Here is a 17,448-nt window from a genome sequence, read left to right as displayed (position 1 = left end):
CCATCTATTCCATTTTCCAGTTTCTGGTGCAGAAGCTGACCGGAACTAACTGTATCGGTGTAGAAAAAAATTGAACTACATCTGGTGTGAACTGGCCCTAAATGTAAAATAGATACACAAATAACTAAAAATTATCATAAATGAAGAATAAACAAAATTAATAATATGTAATAATAAATAAATAATAATTAACTTCTAACCTTAAATTTGTTTTAATAAATTATTATTAATATTAATAAACACCTAAACCCAAACAAAACAAATACATTATTAATAAAAATATAAATTGATTTGTGTTATGTTAGGTTTAGAGTGTTTAATTGTTTCATTTTTTATGGGTTAATTATTTATTATTACATAGTATTAATTTATTGTATATATTTTTTATGATTATTTTTGTTTGTGTATTTTTTTTAAACGTATTTATTTATGATTATGATTAGAAGTAGTTGAAGTATTATAAACACCCTAACAAAAAAAAAAAAATAACCCTAACCTTAACCCCTAAATAATAAGAAATGAATAATAAGAAAATAATAATAATAATATATAATAAGAAAAAAGCTATAATAGCTGAAAAACCTAGCAACAAATGATGCAACAGATGATAGTTTTCTCTATTGGCTAAAAGATAAAAAAAAGTTCAAAAACGCCGTAAAACTTGTTTTTTGTAGAAAGAATGGATTTGTGTCAGTTAAGTTCCCTTTCGTTTTGAATATCCAGTTGTTTGAACATAATTAAAGATCAATTAACCCATTGGTGCCAGCCGCACGCAAATATGCGGCCTCTCGGTGGGTGGGCCTTGGCGCAGAGCAGCCACATATTTGCATAAATTGGTGTGAATACAGCTGTGCACAGTTACCGGTGGCTAATGGAAGACTCCCAATAGCTACTTCAATCGGTAGCTTTGCGATCATGTGACAGCCAATCACATCGGTCACATGATCCTAAACCTTACTCCACCTCCCAGCATCAAAAACCCCTTAAAAGGCAGGGAGGTGCCGGCTCCAAGGGGTTAAATGAGGAAGGGGGAAACCAGAATTTGTGAAGTAGATGGAACAGCTATGGGTCTGTTTTATGGGAGAATTGAACATTGGTGTTCCTGGATAATGTAAAGAGGAACTCTAGGTATGGAGGATCATTGTTGGGACTGTTCACTTACAGGCTGTTGATGCTAAATAAGAAAAGGGCTAGAAAATAGTAATAAATCTACCTCTAGCTGACCTCTCTGTGGCAAGTGGAGAAAGCATCTTAGGTGACCTGTCAAGAGTGACCTGAGTTTCTGCTAAAAGAATTATGATGGTATTAGACTGCACCATGGGTACAACTGCTTCCAGATGGCTGAGTGTCGCTCCAGGAATGGCCCCCTATCTCAGGTGGTAAACAGACCCTTCAGGGAGATCTTTACGTCATTGCATTAGAAAGAAAAAAGAGCTGGAGAGGGAACACAGAGATTGACACTCCTGGAAGTGTCTGTTTCTTAACAGATTTCTGGGGCCTACGTCTAGTGATTAGAGCTGTGTTCTGCACCGCGGACAACAGGAGAGTGGAGTATTTAACCAGGGCCATCCGCCAGACTCAGTAGATAGTGGTAATTACACTGAATGTTATAGATTATATAGATAGGAATATACTCCCTCTTATTGTTAAATTTAGACAACTGAGTAAAACATGGAGTAAACTCCCATTATCTATGGTGGGGAGGGAAAATTTGGTGAAGATGGTGTGGATGCCACATATGTTATATGTATTGCATAATTGTCCCATATGGCTGACGTTACAATTAGTTAGAACTATCGACTCGGTCTTTAGGGACTTTGTGTAGAGGGGAGGAAAACCTACGATTAGATTTGAAATATTACAACAGCCCATTGATAAAGGGGGAATTGCGATACCTAATGTAAGATTATATTTTCTTGCTTTACAATTACAACATTGGCATGGCTGGAAAGCACTGGACATGGAGGACCCTATACAAAAGATAACAGCAACCCAATTCAAAAATGACCCTTTAGTTCAATTAATAGGTTCTCCATTTCTATTATTAAAAAAAGGTTCCTTTCTTTCCATTTGATTCGCAGAGTATGTGAAGCAGTACGAAATATTACTCAACATAAGGGATATATGAAACAGATGCCCATATGGGATAATTACTGCCTCTATTAATTAAATGCACTTTCTGAATATTTAGACTGGAAAAAGGCAGGCATAATATTTCTGTATCAGTTATATGAAGGGGACATTTTACTTCCTTTTAATATACCTAAAGACCGGTATCAGCTAACAAATAAAAACTTTTATCAATACCTCCAAATAAGTCACACATTACAAATCCAAAGCTCAAAAAGTGAACCTCGGCTGCCTGTACAAAAAGAGAATTAAGACCCCTTTCACACCACACCGCCCATTGCGTCGGCGGTAAAACACCGCTATTTTTAGCGGCGTTTTATTGCCGGATTTCGACCGCTATCGGGGCGCTTTTGCCCCCCGCTAGCGGCCGAGAAAGGGTTAAAACCGCCAGCAATACGCTGCAATAGCGGCGTTTTGCCGGCTGTCTTACAGCGCTGCCCCATTGATTTCAATGGGGAGCAGCGGTGGAGGAGCGGTAAACACACCACTCCTTCACCGCTCCAAAGAAGCTGCTGGCAGGACTTTTTTCTGACGTCCTGCCAGTGCACCACTTGGGGCTTTCACACTACAAACAATGGTGCAGCTTCTTTAGGGCGGATTGCAAGCGCTATTTCTAATGCTATAGCGCCTGCAAAACGCCCTGGTGTGAAAGGGGTCTAAAAGGAGATCTTTATGCTAATTTACAAATAATGGAGAACCCCAAAAAACACAAAAAATAGTTTTGATCGGTAGCAAGAAGATTTAGAGGGTTTAGATGAGCACTGGACACATGCCCTTGAAACACTTCCTAGGACATCCCTCTTGCCTTCTCAAAGAGAGCTTTTTATTAAACATAGGGATCATTACACTCCACAAAAACGTTATGCTTTGGGAAACATGCAACACCATTATGCCCACGATGCTCTTTGTTCAATGCCTCCCTTATGCATATGCACTGGTGATGTCCAAAGCTCCATCTTTATTGGGAAAAAGTATTTATAGCCTTAAACTTAGTATGCTCAACTGATATAATAAGGACGCCCAAACTGGCATTATATTGGGTATATTACCTGACAGGGCACTACCATTCTCCAATCCCTAAACAATGGATTGAGAAACTCAACTACATACTTAAAAGAGAAAAATGAACATATAAACATAGAGGCACACCCCAAAGATTTGATAAAATATGGTCACATTGAATAGAACCTAGTAATGAATTATATGATGGTTTGTCTAGTAGAAAGGAGTGAAGGTAGAGGAGATAGACGGGAGTAGGGAGTACTTGTAGAAGGCAGAGGAATAGATGAGGAAATGACTATAATTTGATGATTGACACTGGGGGAATTCAAGCTGACGTGCAGAATGTATTCATAATTTTAGTATGCTTTATTCATTATATGTTAAGCCAGTCCAAGAGGTGCAAGGTTTTCTTGGTTTTGTCTGTTTTTGTTTTTTATTTTCTATTTACACACTATGATTTTAACTAATTTGTTATATCTGTTTATATTTTTTGCAACAAAAAAATAAAAAAAATATTTGATTGAAAAAAAAAAAAACCCGGGGGGCGTGGCCTGGCTGAGCTTGATGGCGGTCGCTTAAGCTCATAGCGCCGACATCCCAGGACGATAACTACTGCCTACCGCAGGTATTCTCGCCGCTGTTTTCCTTCTAACGATGGGTACTGCCTCCCGCTCGTCCTCCGCATCCAGATCCCGCTCCCCGAGGGAGAATTCTGCCGGACAACCGCCTCACAACATCCCGGAGATGTTCAGGTCGCAACGAGAAAACATGGCGCCCTCCCGCCACGGCGCATCCCAGGCCGCAGACTCTCGCCCTCACACACAGGGGACGATTGTCCTATCTGACAATCTCGCGGCTGGGAACAAATGACCATTCCGCACAGATGTCCCCCCCCCCCCCGCAACCGATCAGCATGAATGACCTGCGTTCCATCGCCTCAGATATCAAGGACATGTTATCTGCAGCCATTGCAGAACTCAGGGTGGACATCAGAGGTCTTTCAGATCGTATGCACACTGTGGAACAGATCACGGACCAACATGAAATATCACTCCGCAAGACCACGAGGAAACTGGACTCGCACACTTTACAAATGAGGGATATTCAGCGACATTTAGAGGATTTGGACAACAGGGGGAGGCGTCATTACCTGAGGGTTAGAGGCCTCCCTGAATCAGTTGAAACTGACCAAATTACCTCAGCCGTCACCTCCATCTTTAATGATATCCTGGGACGACAGCCTCACTCTAACATTGAATTTGAACGCATTCACCGTGCTCTAAGACCCAAGGGAAGAGACACTGATCCTCCAAGGGATATTGTTTGTTGTCTGGTAAACTACCATCTCAAAGAGGACATTTTAAAGGCTGCCAGAACAAGACAAACCATAACTTTTGGTTCTACTCCTATCCAGATCTTTCAGGACCTCTCTGGAATAACTTTGCAACACCGCAGAGATTTGCGCCCCCTGCTGGACGTTCTGAAGACTCATGGCATACAGTACAAGTGGAAGTTCTCTTTCTGCCTTGCAGTGTCTGACTCCGGCCGTACTGCACACCTTAAGGTGCCGGAAGACTTGCCAAACTTCTGCTCTATTCTGAATATCCCCGTGGTTGAGCTCCCTAATTGGTATGCTTCCTTCCGCCCAATGATACCCAAAGCGCCCAGACAATGCTCAGATCCGATGGATACTCAGGATGCCTCTTTCCGCAGACGGAGATCCCCCTCGGGGCCAAGAGGTCGGCGCCCACCTGATATCGCTCGCGGGGATCACAGTCCCTCTTCTTCTCCACACGCCCGTTGGGCGAGAAGAGAATATTGAATGAGTTGCCGTCCTCTTCTCTTCACTTCCCCGCTCTGGTAGGAACTCTACGCGTGATCCTTTGCCTGCCACTTTTCCGCCAGGATGGACTGTTTTCATTAATCGTGACTGACTGAAATAAGTTGATAGTTACCGTACGTTTATGGTGAATCGGTTTTTGTTATTACTTCCTTTTTTACTCTTTGCCTCAGCACGTCTGCGGTATGCCAACATTCTCAGTCTCGCAGACCACCTACCATAGATCTGGTAATGACTCAGACCCTACGTGCCTTTTTGTACGCTACGCAGTCTATTGACAAACGATCTGTGGCCGTTCTTGGCACAGGCCTTCGATGCGTAATGCTTCCAGGACATAGAAACATGCAATAGGTCGCACTCTACAAGAGGGCCGTATGCCCCTCCTCCTCGGCTATGCGACTTCTTTCTACCCGCATGTATGATCCCCTGCCAGTTCCACAATATCGAATTCTAGGGTTGAGATCCCTCTAGATGGTAATTTCGTCTTCGGGCTGGCATCTAATTGGTCTTATCTTACCTTGGAACTTTTCGATCTTGCATACCCTCAGGATACTGATCGTTATCGGTTGCTGACCAATCTGTTCCCTGCCATCCCACACTGGATGTCTACACTACTTAGCCTACGCATCTGTCACTCCGATGTCTAACATCTGTGCCTTGAGCTGGCTAATTGCAATGTCTTCCTCATAGAACTGCTGACTGTTACGTATCCTGGAATCGTTCGTCTGTTTCCAAGTCCACTCGCTCGAGACTCCCTAAGTGGCACTGTCAGACTGCAGAAGGTTCTGACCTATTATAGGTGCCATTATACACCCGTCGCATAAGACTGGATTTTTTTGCAGGTCCCCCAGTGGATAAGTATTATTACCCTGATTTGTTGATATTATGTTGTGGTTATATTGTTTTGATTTAGAAGCTTATTCTCTCTAATTTGCCATTTCCTGCGATCGAATCCGGAAGGCGACTAACGGTTCTTACGTCACCTGCGGATTCGGATACGCTTGTCAAGCAACTTGGTCTTCTATGCATGCTAAATATACGGTTGTGACTTTATAACCTGAGTTTACTTATTAGAAGCTTTATATATGTGTATAGTTGATTGACTCCCTGATGCGTGCTGTGTTATACAATTGCAAGTATTTACTTAGTTTGTTCGCACATTGGGATCCTCTGTAAACTGTTTTCCCATCGTTAGCTCATTTTCGTGCACACCATTCATGCTGTAGACCTGCTCTTACCAAACACGTCTCAACGTCCTGGGATGCCGTGCAGACATCCACTCGACGAACTCCCTGTGACCCGTTGTTGGGCTGAGTTATAGCCAACCCCACCGTAGGGTGACATCTGGGACCCCCTTCGTACAGTGTTGTGGACTCCCTGATTCATCCTACTCTATTTTATTTCTCGTACCACCGAACAAGTGGTCTGACTCTTTCCACCCCTCCCCCCCCATCCCACGCACTCGCCCTTCCCCTTTCCGTAGTGTCAGGAATTCGCCCCTTTCCACTCAGTAACGTTCTAACTACTGATCAGTCTGTGCTCACCCTCCCAGCTCCTCTCCGTCCCCCCCAATCCCCGCTTGTCTGATTTACCTGCACCTCTCTAAACATGACGGAAGCACACCCTTCTCGAGACGACCGTACATCTCTGCCTGATTTCACCGTCGGTACTAAATTTTACTCGGTTAATATTAGAGGTTTAAACACTCCCGAGAAGAGATCAAAGCTGCTTTTTGCTTTACATAGAGCACATGCACAGATAGCTCTTGTCCAAGAGACAAACTTCAGGACTGACTCTATACCCAAACTACATGACGCGCGATATCCGACGGTGTATCACGCCACGACGGCTGAATCGAAATCCAAAGGAGACTCTATACTAATATCAAGACATTGCCCTCTCACTGTCACGGAAGTCCTGTCGGACCCCATGGGCCGATATCTCTTCCTCAAAGGATACCTCTACAATAGACCTATTACTGTAGCTAACATATATGCTCCAAATACCAGACATGTACCATTCTTCCGAGATGCCCTTTCTCAACTCACCACCTTCCACCACGGGATGCTCGTCCTTGGGGGAGACTTTAACATCCCGCTTTCCCCAGATATCTATACATCCAACGGTACCTCCTGTATCACATACAGGGCATTACGGGCCATCAAAATGGAACTCCAATCTCTTACACTACACGACACTTGGCGTATGTTACACCCAACCATTAAAGACTTCACATTTTTCTCCCCGCCTCATAACAAATATTCAAGAATAGACCACCTCTTTCTTACACAAACCGACGTAGGCTGCTTGATGCAAGCCACCATAGAACCTGCATTTCTCTCAGATCACAATCCGATCACTATCACTCTTAACCTGACGACTACACCCCAACGTCCATTGGTCTGGAGGCTGGATGACTCACTACTCCTGGATCTTGACCACAAACAAGCCATCCTAGAATGTTTACAAAACTACTTTTCAGACAACTCTGGTGCTGATTCCTCTATAGAAACTATCTGGGCTGCGCACAAATGTGTAGTGAGGGGACTATTCATTTCTCTAGCTGCTAAACGGAAAAATTTTAGAGAGGCGCGTATCGTGGAGTTGCACCATCGAATACGCACGCTAGAACGGACACACACACAAACACACCCTTGCGACCTCCACTCTCACCGAACTTACTAAAGCCAGGGAAGAGCTTTTAGAGGAATTACAATTATCAGTCAAACGCAAATTTGCTCTCACACACAAATTGTTTTATGAATTTGGCAACAAGGCTGGCAAATTCTTAGCGAAAGCTCTAAAGAAAAACAGAATGCTATCTACCATACATAAGATTACGACCCCCACAGGGAATCCTATTGTCGCATCTGATGCCATAGCAAAACACTTTGTTCAATATTTCCAATCATTATACAACCTGCCTCAAGCTTCTCATACTGCTGACCCCACGCTCCGGGCTGCCATTATCCATGACTTCCTATCAAAATATGCCCCATCCCCCTTAAGTAACCTAGACATCTCCTCGCTGGATGCCCCTATCTCGTTACTAGAAATTAAGGAAACAATTAAACAATTGAAGTCCGGGAAAAGCCCGGGCCCGGACGGATTAACGGCAGCATACTATAAATCCTTCCCTGATCTATTGTCCCCACACCTAGCTGAGACCTTTAATGCCCTTCCACAATCCACGAGAAACAATTCGGACCTTCTAGAAGCACATATTACCTTAATCCCTAAACCAGGTAAAGACCCTTCATTAGTCAATGTTGATTTGAAAATATACGCCAAAATTTTAGCAAATCGCCTATCACCCCTACTCCCTGATCTGATATCCACTGACCAAGTAGGCTTTGTCCCTGGCAGAGAAGCCAGGGATAATACCATTAAAGCAATAAATATTCACCATTGGCTCACCACGTCCCATACGGAAGGCTTTTTCCTATCCCTAGATGCTGAGAAGGCGTTCGACAGAGTGGCCTGGGATTATATGATCTCCACTTTGCAGTATATTGGAATCCCTTCTAGACTAGTACAAATGATATGGCTTTTATACTCATCTCCGTCCGCGAGGGTCAAGGTTAATGGCCACCTGTCGAACGCCTTCTCTATCACCAACGGCACACGCCAAGGTTGCCCTCTTTCCCCACTCATCTTTGTGCTCACCCTGGAGCCACTCCTTAACATGCTCAAAGAAAATCAAAACATAGTAGGGATATCGATTAACAATACAACATACAAACTCGCCGCTTACGCGGATGACATTCTGCTCTTTCTCTCCAACCCGATCATATCCATTCCCAACCTCCTACGAGATTTGGACTCTTACCACACAATATCCAATTTAAAGATCAACTTTGATAAATCTAAAGCATTACCGGTCACCCTATCAGAACGCCTTGTAACACAATGTAAAGGTAACTATCCTTTCCAATGGGAACGTAGCACATTGACATACTTGGGTATCAAACTCCCGAATACTCTCTCCCATCTATATGACTGTAATTTCGGCCCAGCTCTTCTAAACATACAAGAGGACCTCCTGAAATGGCACAGCACGTCTTTTTCATGGTTTGGGAGGATTGCTATCTTAAAAATGAATGTGCTCCCAAGGTTGTTATATCTTTTGCAAGCTATACCCATTGATCTCCCCAAAAGGTTCATCAACGCTTACAAGCAGATGTGCAGAAACTTTATATGGTCTCATAGATCCCCTCGTCTAAGTTGGGCGAAGCTAATTCTTCCTAAAACAAAAGGAGGCCTAGGATTGCCAGACATTCACACTTATTACCACGCCAACCTCCTACAGAGAATAATAGATTGGCATTTGCACCATGATTCCAAAGCTTGGGTTCAGTTAGAACAAGCAATGAGTCCTCTCCCGCTGATAAATTTATCATGGATTCCCAAATCTTGTATCCCCGCGTCGTGCACAAACCACCCTTCGATTGGACCCTCAATCAGGGCGGTTCACCAAACATCCAACACACTTGGCTTACACCTTCCTAATGGTCCAATGACTCCTTTGTCTGCCAACCCGGCCTTTCCACCGGGCATTACGCCTAGCGTCCCCTCGTCTCCACAACCCCAGCCTTCTTATAGGGCATTCCAATTTTTTCGACGTAAAACGCTGCTCTCTTACCCGGAGATGACAGCCGAATTTCCGGAATTACATTTACCACTTTTTAAATATTTACAAATCCGACACTTTTTCCATTCAACTAGGCCTCTTTCGTGTTGGTGTAGAGACTTAACCCCTTTTGAAAATTTGTGCAATAGTCAGGAACCCCAAACGCATATTATCTCTCGGATTGTAACACTACTCACTATAGACAGTTCATTGCACACCCCCACTCGACAATTGTGGGAGACTGAACTTAGTGCTAACTGGTCTAATGAAGACTGGGTATCTATTTATTACCACACACATAAGGGATCCCTCAGTGTTTCCACACAAGGAAAACAGATACAAACTTTGCTCTAGATGGTACCGCACCCCAGATAAGGTACATAAGATATTCCCAGATGTGTCCCAAATGTGTTGGCGATGTGACTCAGCAGTGGGCTCTTTTCTCCATATATGGTGGGACTGCCCAGCGATTCAAACGTTTTGGAAAAAAGTTCACGACAAAATCACTCAAATAACGACTTATCAACCAGAATACTCCCATACCTATCCGTAGCTATAAACGCTCACTAGTTCTACATTTGATTAATGTAGCTACGCAGTGCATTCCCAGACGATGGAAGTCTAAATCAACTCCCACTTTGGAAGACTGGTACCGACAGATTAATAGGACTGAAGAAATGGAAAGACTCATTTTTCAATCACACGACAAACACAATAAGTTTTCCCAAATTTGGTCTTGCTGGATTCATTTTCGATCTGCTCATACTACCTCTCTCATTCACTCTGACTTGGGACGCCCTACACCTCTGTAATTACGTCACCCCTGTCGCTTTAGACACCCCCTTTATATCCCAAGCCCGCCCTCCCCTTCTTCTTCTCCTTTATGACCCCTACAATAGATGCCTTTTTATGATTTTTACTTTCTGTTTACTCCGACCTCTCTTTACCCACTTCTTTATATTTTGCGAAATAAGCGGTTCATGACTACACATAGTGATGTTCAGAGATCCTGTTCGGTAGCCGATAGGTCTCCATCAGTGTGCCTTTCACATCCACAGTGAGTTCCCATTAGGCGTGGATGGATGAAAGATACACACAATAATCCCGTATGTACACAGTTTCTTTCCAGGGACCTCCTTTAGTTCGCCCCATTTTTTGCCATTGGCCCCATACTCTACACTCCCACTTAATCTGATTTATATGATTCGGATGGTGAAGACATAAATGAATGCCTATGATAATGATATTGCTTGACTCCGATTGTGTCTTTTTCCAAATTTATGTTATTATTTTATGGGATATATACCCGACTGTGCTTGTAATAAGCGTATTGTATTGTATCAGTATTGTATCAACCTGGCTTGTATTGTACTGTAATACTCCTTATACTTTAATAAAATGATTGAAACTAAAAAATAAACCTTGCTAAACACACAGCAAGCCAGCCCATGAAAGGGGGATGGATGCGTGAGGGCAGGAGGGACTCGGGCACCCCGATCACCTTGTTTCCCATATTCAGGGGGACAAGGGCCTCTTCCACACAACCCTAGGCTGGGGTTGTGGGGGGCTGCAGACAGTGGGTTTTACGGAATGTGGAAAGCCCCTTTAAACTAGTGGGTACAAGGTGCTTTGTGGTTGGTATGGGGCTGAGCCCAACATGCCCCAAAGGCAGCCAGCTATGTTGAGTGCATGTGGCCTTGAATAGTTCAGGAGGGGGTTGGGCCATCGCTCTTCTCGCCCTTTTCCTAACTGGCCCTGTTGTATACTCTGCAAAAGGATGTGGTTTGGATTGGTCCATCTGAGAACTCGAGAACCTGTCCCAGTCCATCTGAGTACCTGTCAGTCCATCTGAGTACCTGTCACAATCCATATGAGTACCTGTCACAGTTCATCTGAGTACCCGAGTACCTGTCACAGTCCCTATAAGTACCTGTGTACCTATCACCGCCCTTCAGAGTACCCGAATACCAGTCACCAGGCCATCAGAGTACCCGAGTACCTGTCACCAGGCCATCAGAGTACCCGAGTACCTGTCACCAGGCCATCAGAGTACCCGAGTACCTGTCACCAGCTTATCATAGTACCCGAGTACCTATCTGCAGCACATCAGAGTACCCAAGTATCTATTTGCAGCCCATGCCTCATAGAATGTACGTTGGGGTGTTTGCTTTAAAAAATGGGGTCATTTTGTGGGTAATTCCACTGTCCTGGTGCTTCAGGACCTTCAAAAGTGTGATGGGTGGGAATGAAATGAGATGTGTAATTTATGCTCCTAGAATGCCTGAAGGTACTACTTCAATGTTCAGCCTCTGTATGCGGCCAGTGTAGGGGATCAGGGGGTGAAGAGCTGGCTCAGAGGCAGTCCAGTAAAATAAAATTGGCTTTTATTCAGCAAAACAAAACATAAGATTAGACAGACTTGTCTTATCACACGGATGTGCACACAGGTACAGCTCACAGTTCATCAGCCCACAGGCTTAGAGGTAACAGTTCATAGCTCCAAACACAGTTAAAGTCTTTTTGTGGTTTAAGCTCACCCAGCAGGTACACCTTCCAGCAATGGATGTTTCCACACAGTGTGCTGCTGTGTCTCTCTCCTACTCAACAACTGCCCACTGACACTTTCAGCACACCTGATAATAAGCAGGCCTGAAGGGGAAGTACTTGCCTTCTTCAATTAACCCCCTCTTAAACCTGCCCCAGGCTGACCCTCTACACCAGGCTGTGTAAAAGCATCACACATGTGGTATCGCCATACTCGGGAGGAGTAGCAGAATGTGTTTTGGGATGTAATTTTTGCTTGTGTTAGAAATATCTTATAAATGGGCAACTTTGTGTAAAAGAAAAATGCCTTTCCATTTTTTTTCCACATTTTCCAAAAACTTCTGGAAAAAAATTAACCATTCAAAAGACTCATTCTGCCTCATAGATTATATGTTGGGGTGATTGCTTTCCAAAATGGGGTCATTTTGTTGGCAATTCCATTGTTCTGGTGCTCCAGGGCCTTCAAAAGTGTAATAGGTGGTTGAGAAATGAGATGCGTCATTTATGCTCGCCTGATGGTGCTACTTAATGTTGGTGCTCTGTATGTGGCCAGGCTGTGTAAAAGTCTCACACATGTGGTATCGCCGTACCCGGGAAGAGTAGCAGAATGTATTTTGGGGTGTAATTTGCTGTATGCATGTGCTGTGTGTGAGAAATAACCTGATAATATGACAATTTTGTAAAAAAAAAATCGTAATATTGCAAAGAATTGTGGGAAAAAAATGACAACTTAAAAAAACTCACCATGCTACTTACTTAATACCTTGGAATGTCTACTTTCTAAAAAGGGGTCATTTGGGGGTATTTGTACTTTCCTGACTTGTTAGTGTTTCAAGAAATGAGATACACCAGATATACTGAAGGCCTGATCAGATGTGATCAATATTCAGTGATTGGCACCATAGTTTGTAGATAACTTTCACAAAGACCAAATAATATACACTAATGTGGGTTATTTTTAACAAAGATATGTAGCAGTATACATTTTGGCCAAAATTTATTAAAAAAAATTACTAATTAGCTCAATTTTATGACAGAAACAAAGAAAAAGGCATTTTTTCACAAAATTTAAGGTTTTTTATTTTATTTATAGCACAAAAAATTAAATACCCACTAGCTCTATTTGTGTGGAAAGAAGGACACAAGTTTCATATGGGTACAGTGTTGCATGACTGAGTAATTGTCATTCAAACTGTGAGAGCACTGAAAGGGGGGTGTAAGTTTACTGTATTGAGGTGGTTAAATACCGTATTTATCGGCGTATAACACGCACCCCAAGTTTAGGAGGGAAATTTAAGGAAAAAAAACTTACATTTAAATGCCCATCAATGCAGCCTTATCAGTGTCCATCTGAAGCTTTGTCAGCGTCATTTGCAGCCTTGTCACGCAGTCTGTCCATCATTGCGGCCTTGTCATGCAGCCTGTCCATCATGCCCATCAATGCAGCCTTATCAGTGTCCATCTGAAGCCTTGTCAGCGTCATTTGCAGCTTTGTCATGCAGCCTGTCCATCATTGCAGCATGTCCATCATTGCGGCCTGTCCATCATTGCGGCCTGTCCATCATTGCGGCCTTGTCATGCAGCCTGTCTGTCATGCAGCCTGTCCGTCATGCAGCCTTGTCATTCAGTTTGTCCGTCATTGATGTCAGCTAATGTTTTTAAAAATGGCGCCGCCAAGATGTTCTGTGTATCTCGGCGGCATCCGGAAGTTCTCGGCGGCTTTCGGCCGCCTCGGCTCTTCTCGGCGGCTTTCAGGCGCTCTCGGACCTTCTCGATGGCTTTCGGCCGCCTCGGGCCTTTTCGGCCGCCTCAGCCCTTCTCGTCGGTTTTCGGCCACCGAAAGTCGCGAGAAGGGCCGAAGGCGGCCGAAAGCTGCCGAGAAGGTCCGAGAGCCGCCGAGTACGGCCGAGGTGGCCGAAGGCCCAAAAATCGTGCGGAAATCGCGGAGGATCGGCGTATAACACGCACCCGTGATTTTAAGGGGAAAAAAGTGTGTGTTATACGCCGATAAATACGGTACATAAAGGTGAACCAGCGTAAAAATAAAAAAATGTGTCAAGTTTAGAGGTGCGCCCATTCAACCCATGCAATTTCAAGTATGTTGCTTAACATTTACTAAGATTTTGGCCGCACAGTGTACAAATGCATGTGAACGAGCGCAACAGCCGCTTGCACATGCGCACTTTTTACACTGATCTCACACAGTTCTAAACTTACTTACGGGCACAGCAGACTTTCTCTGAAAATGTTACTTTCTCATTCTATTTTGGGCATATTTGTTACTTGGGGAGTTGTTACTAAGCATCCTCACACCACCCCATATTATTGGCACCTCCATCTTCTGTCAATATTGATTTGGAGATGCTGTGCGCCATGTCCATAGTGGCACACAGATTGCATTCTCCCGTGCGCCGAGATCACTATAGCAAATGGGGGATTCACGCTCTGTTATCATTTTGGTGGAACAGTCCCCACTGTTGTAGGGTCTCACCAGATTGTAGTGGAGTCACTTCTTGACTGGTTCAAGTCCTTCTGAGATCACATCGAACAGAGGGGTTGGTGGACATGGCTGTTTCTCCACCCAGTACAAGGTATTTCACCAACACCCAGTCCTGTTCTCTCAGTGAGACTTGCTAGATCGAGGGTGGAAAAGTAGTGAGCCTGACCTAGCTCCATAAACACATTCTTCTACTTGTGGCGGGGCATCCCAGTGGGTGAAGGCATCCAGTTTGCGATAATCCACACAGAACCTCAGACTATCATCCTTTTTGCATACCATGACAATTCATGGGCATCTTTCCGGGAATAGGAGGGGTATCCCCCAAGTAGATTGGCTGGTCTATCGCCTCTGTGCACCCATAGTCATCAGTGCTAGTCGCAAAGACCAGTAAATGCCTTTCTAGCAGTTGGTGAAGAAGGTGGTCCTAGGATAGCAGGTATTCCTGAAAGGGGATGGCCAGTTGGTCTAACAGCTGTTGGTACTGTTCAACATTTAGGGATGTCATAGCAGCTTGCAGTGGGGCACATATAGCCTCTACCACTGGTTGGGCCTTTAAAATGCAATGTCTGGATTTAGAGGTCTGTGAGGGTCGTGTGATTTGGGAATGGAACCGGAGTGGTTCACAAATTGATTAGTTGGACCAGGATTGTACCCCCATGTACCTAAGACAGGGAGCGGTCTGTCAACCATTCCCCTGGCACCCCCAAGGTCCTTGCGGGGTTCCACCATCTCTGTAGCCCCTTGCAGCTTCCTGTGGGCCCCAGAGGGCAAGGACCAGACAGCCTCTTGTAGGGGAGCTAGTAATAACTTTGGGTTATCATGACGCCCTACTCACTCAATTACTTGACAACTACTTCATATATACATGTTTTTTCACCCAAGTAATGGCTTTGACTATAATTAGAAAATTGTTGGCTGCTTTCATGGAGAACCAGGAGGGATTCAGGTGGTTTTGAGTCCCGAACTGTTGTGCATAGAACTCGTACTCCTTGACAGTGATTTCAGACTCTGTCGATAAGACAGGGGCCCATCTGGCCATTCACTAGAGCGTTGACTATAGGGCTCAGTGCGGCCATCGTCTCAGGTTCCTTGGGACTTTGTAGTGCTGTTCTCTGGGGTTGTACCTTTGTCCCAAGAACCTCTAGTTTAATTTCAGCCTCTGCTTATTCCTATTCTCAGACCACTCACAGACCCTAGCTAAATGCCCATAGTGACCGCACCGCCAGCATATTCTGTCTCTGTACAGGTCCCTCCGTAGAGGGTTTTCGCCCTTTACAAGTTGGGCTAACTGTTGTTTGACTGTAGACATTTCTTGTTGCATTGACACCATTCCCTCGGTTAATTCCTTCATGGCAGTCTGCATCTTAGACAGGGGTAAAGGTGCCAGGGCCTCCTCTTTTATGTTAAGTGGTTTGTGCCTCTTTGTTATGGTGACTGTAGCCTCACATCTTCTTCCTCCTGTGCCATTTCTTCTACTACTGTGTCACTAAAAGAGAGGGGAGGCTTAGTCTTCACTCGTTTCTGTAGAGCTCTCCTATTGTGACAAGCCCTTGTTACTCCCACAGAACTTGTCTGGGGTGCCTATATCGATACAGCCATGCACTTCTTTCTTTTCTAGCCATTTCCTACGATTTTGAGGACTACCGCAAATTGGGTAAGGCTTTTGTCCTCCTGCTGCCTGCAGCCAAAAAATAAAACTGCGTCTCAGTTCCAGCACTGTCACGTTCTCTCAAAGCAGGCCTTCCAGCAGTGCTACAATTTGTTCTAGGCTAGCCTGTGAGTTTCCAGTAGCACCATCACTGCTTGGTGAGTATCATCCTCTAGCGAGGTAATGGTCAGCTCCGCGTTCAGCTGGGTGGGGACCCGATACAGACAGGCAGAATTTTCCAGTCTCACTTCCCACTCTGAGAGGGAGATGTTGGACCCGTTAAATTTGGGCACTAAGGCCAAGGCTGCTCCTAGTGGCACCATGGTGGCCCCCATTCCTCCGTCTGCACCAGCTGCAAAATGGGGCATACCCTGCCAACTACTGCCAAGTGAGAGCAGGGTGCAGCGTGATATGTCAGAGACCAGGGATCACACAGAAGCCAGGGTAAACAAGTGTATTCACAGGAAATCCAAACAGGGTAGACACAGATGACACGACGCCGCCATATGCGTTCCAACACTGTTCTAAGACCACTTTGCCACAGGGCCCCTCACGGGCTGGCTTTGCTCGGCATGCTTCAGGCACAGCCTCGCTTTACTCTGTATAATTATAATCATAATTATAATCTAACTCTATGTCCACTTGGATGGTGGGACTTAAACCTGGGCTCAGGGGTGTGGCCACAAAATTCTGTGCAGTTTGCCTCCAAATTCTCCAGATCTCCATCCAATTGAGCATCTGTGGGATGTGCTGGAAACACAAGTCCGATCCATAGAGGCCTCACCTGGCAAATTACAGAACTTAAAAGATCTGCTAGATAGCTTGGTGCCAGATACCACTGCAGACCTTGACAGGTCTAGTGGTGTTCATGCCTCAATGGGTCAGGGCTGTTTTGGCAGCAAATGGGGAACCTACCAGTAGTGGCCGCTCATAAGGGGCGCACCCCCCTAATCCATGCGCCTGGCCACTAATCTCCATGCGGGGCACCAGATGCATGGATTTCAAATTGTTTTGCTTTTTTTAAGCACATGATTAGAGACAGAGGCTCTAATTGGCTTCAACAAAGGTGGGCTCGGGCGCAGGGCACAATTAATATTCACTAACGTCTTCCTGCTTCTCCTCCCAGCCAATCAGGAAGCGGGTCCTGCAACTTG

The 17,448-nt window shown here is 44.6% G+C and overlaps 1 protein-coding gene across 1 annotated transcript in view; it reads left to right on the top strand.

The window, feature by feature from the left end:
• Positions 1 to 17,448, top strand: part of ZMYND19 (zinc finger MYND-type containing 19) — a 46,501-nt gene that overhangs the window by 7,717 nt on the left and 21,336 nt on the right. The gene's annotated exons all lie outside the window — the stretch shown is intronic.

This window comes from Lithobates pipiens, unplaced genomic scaffold (assembly GCF_037356315.1).
Source record: "Lithobates pipiens isolate NorthernLeopardFrog02 unplaced genomic scaffold, aLitPip1_a1.2 Scaffold_1, whole genome shotgun sequence".
NCBI lineage: Eukaryota > Metazoa > Chordata > Amphibia > Anura > Ranidae > Lithobates > Lithobates pipiens.
Note: the sequence above shows the minus strand (reverse complement) of the source record. Positions and strands in the feature narration are given on the sequence as shown.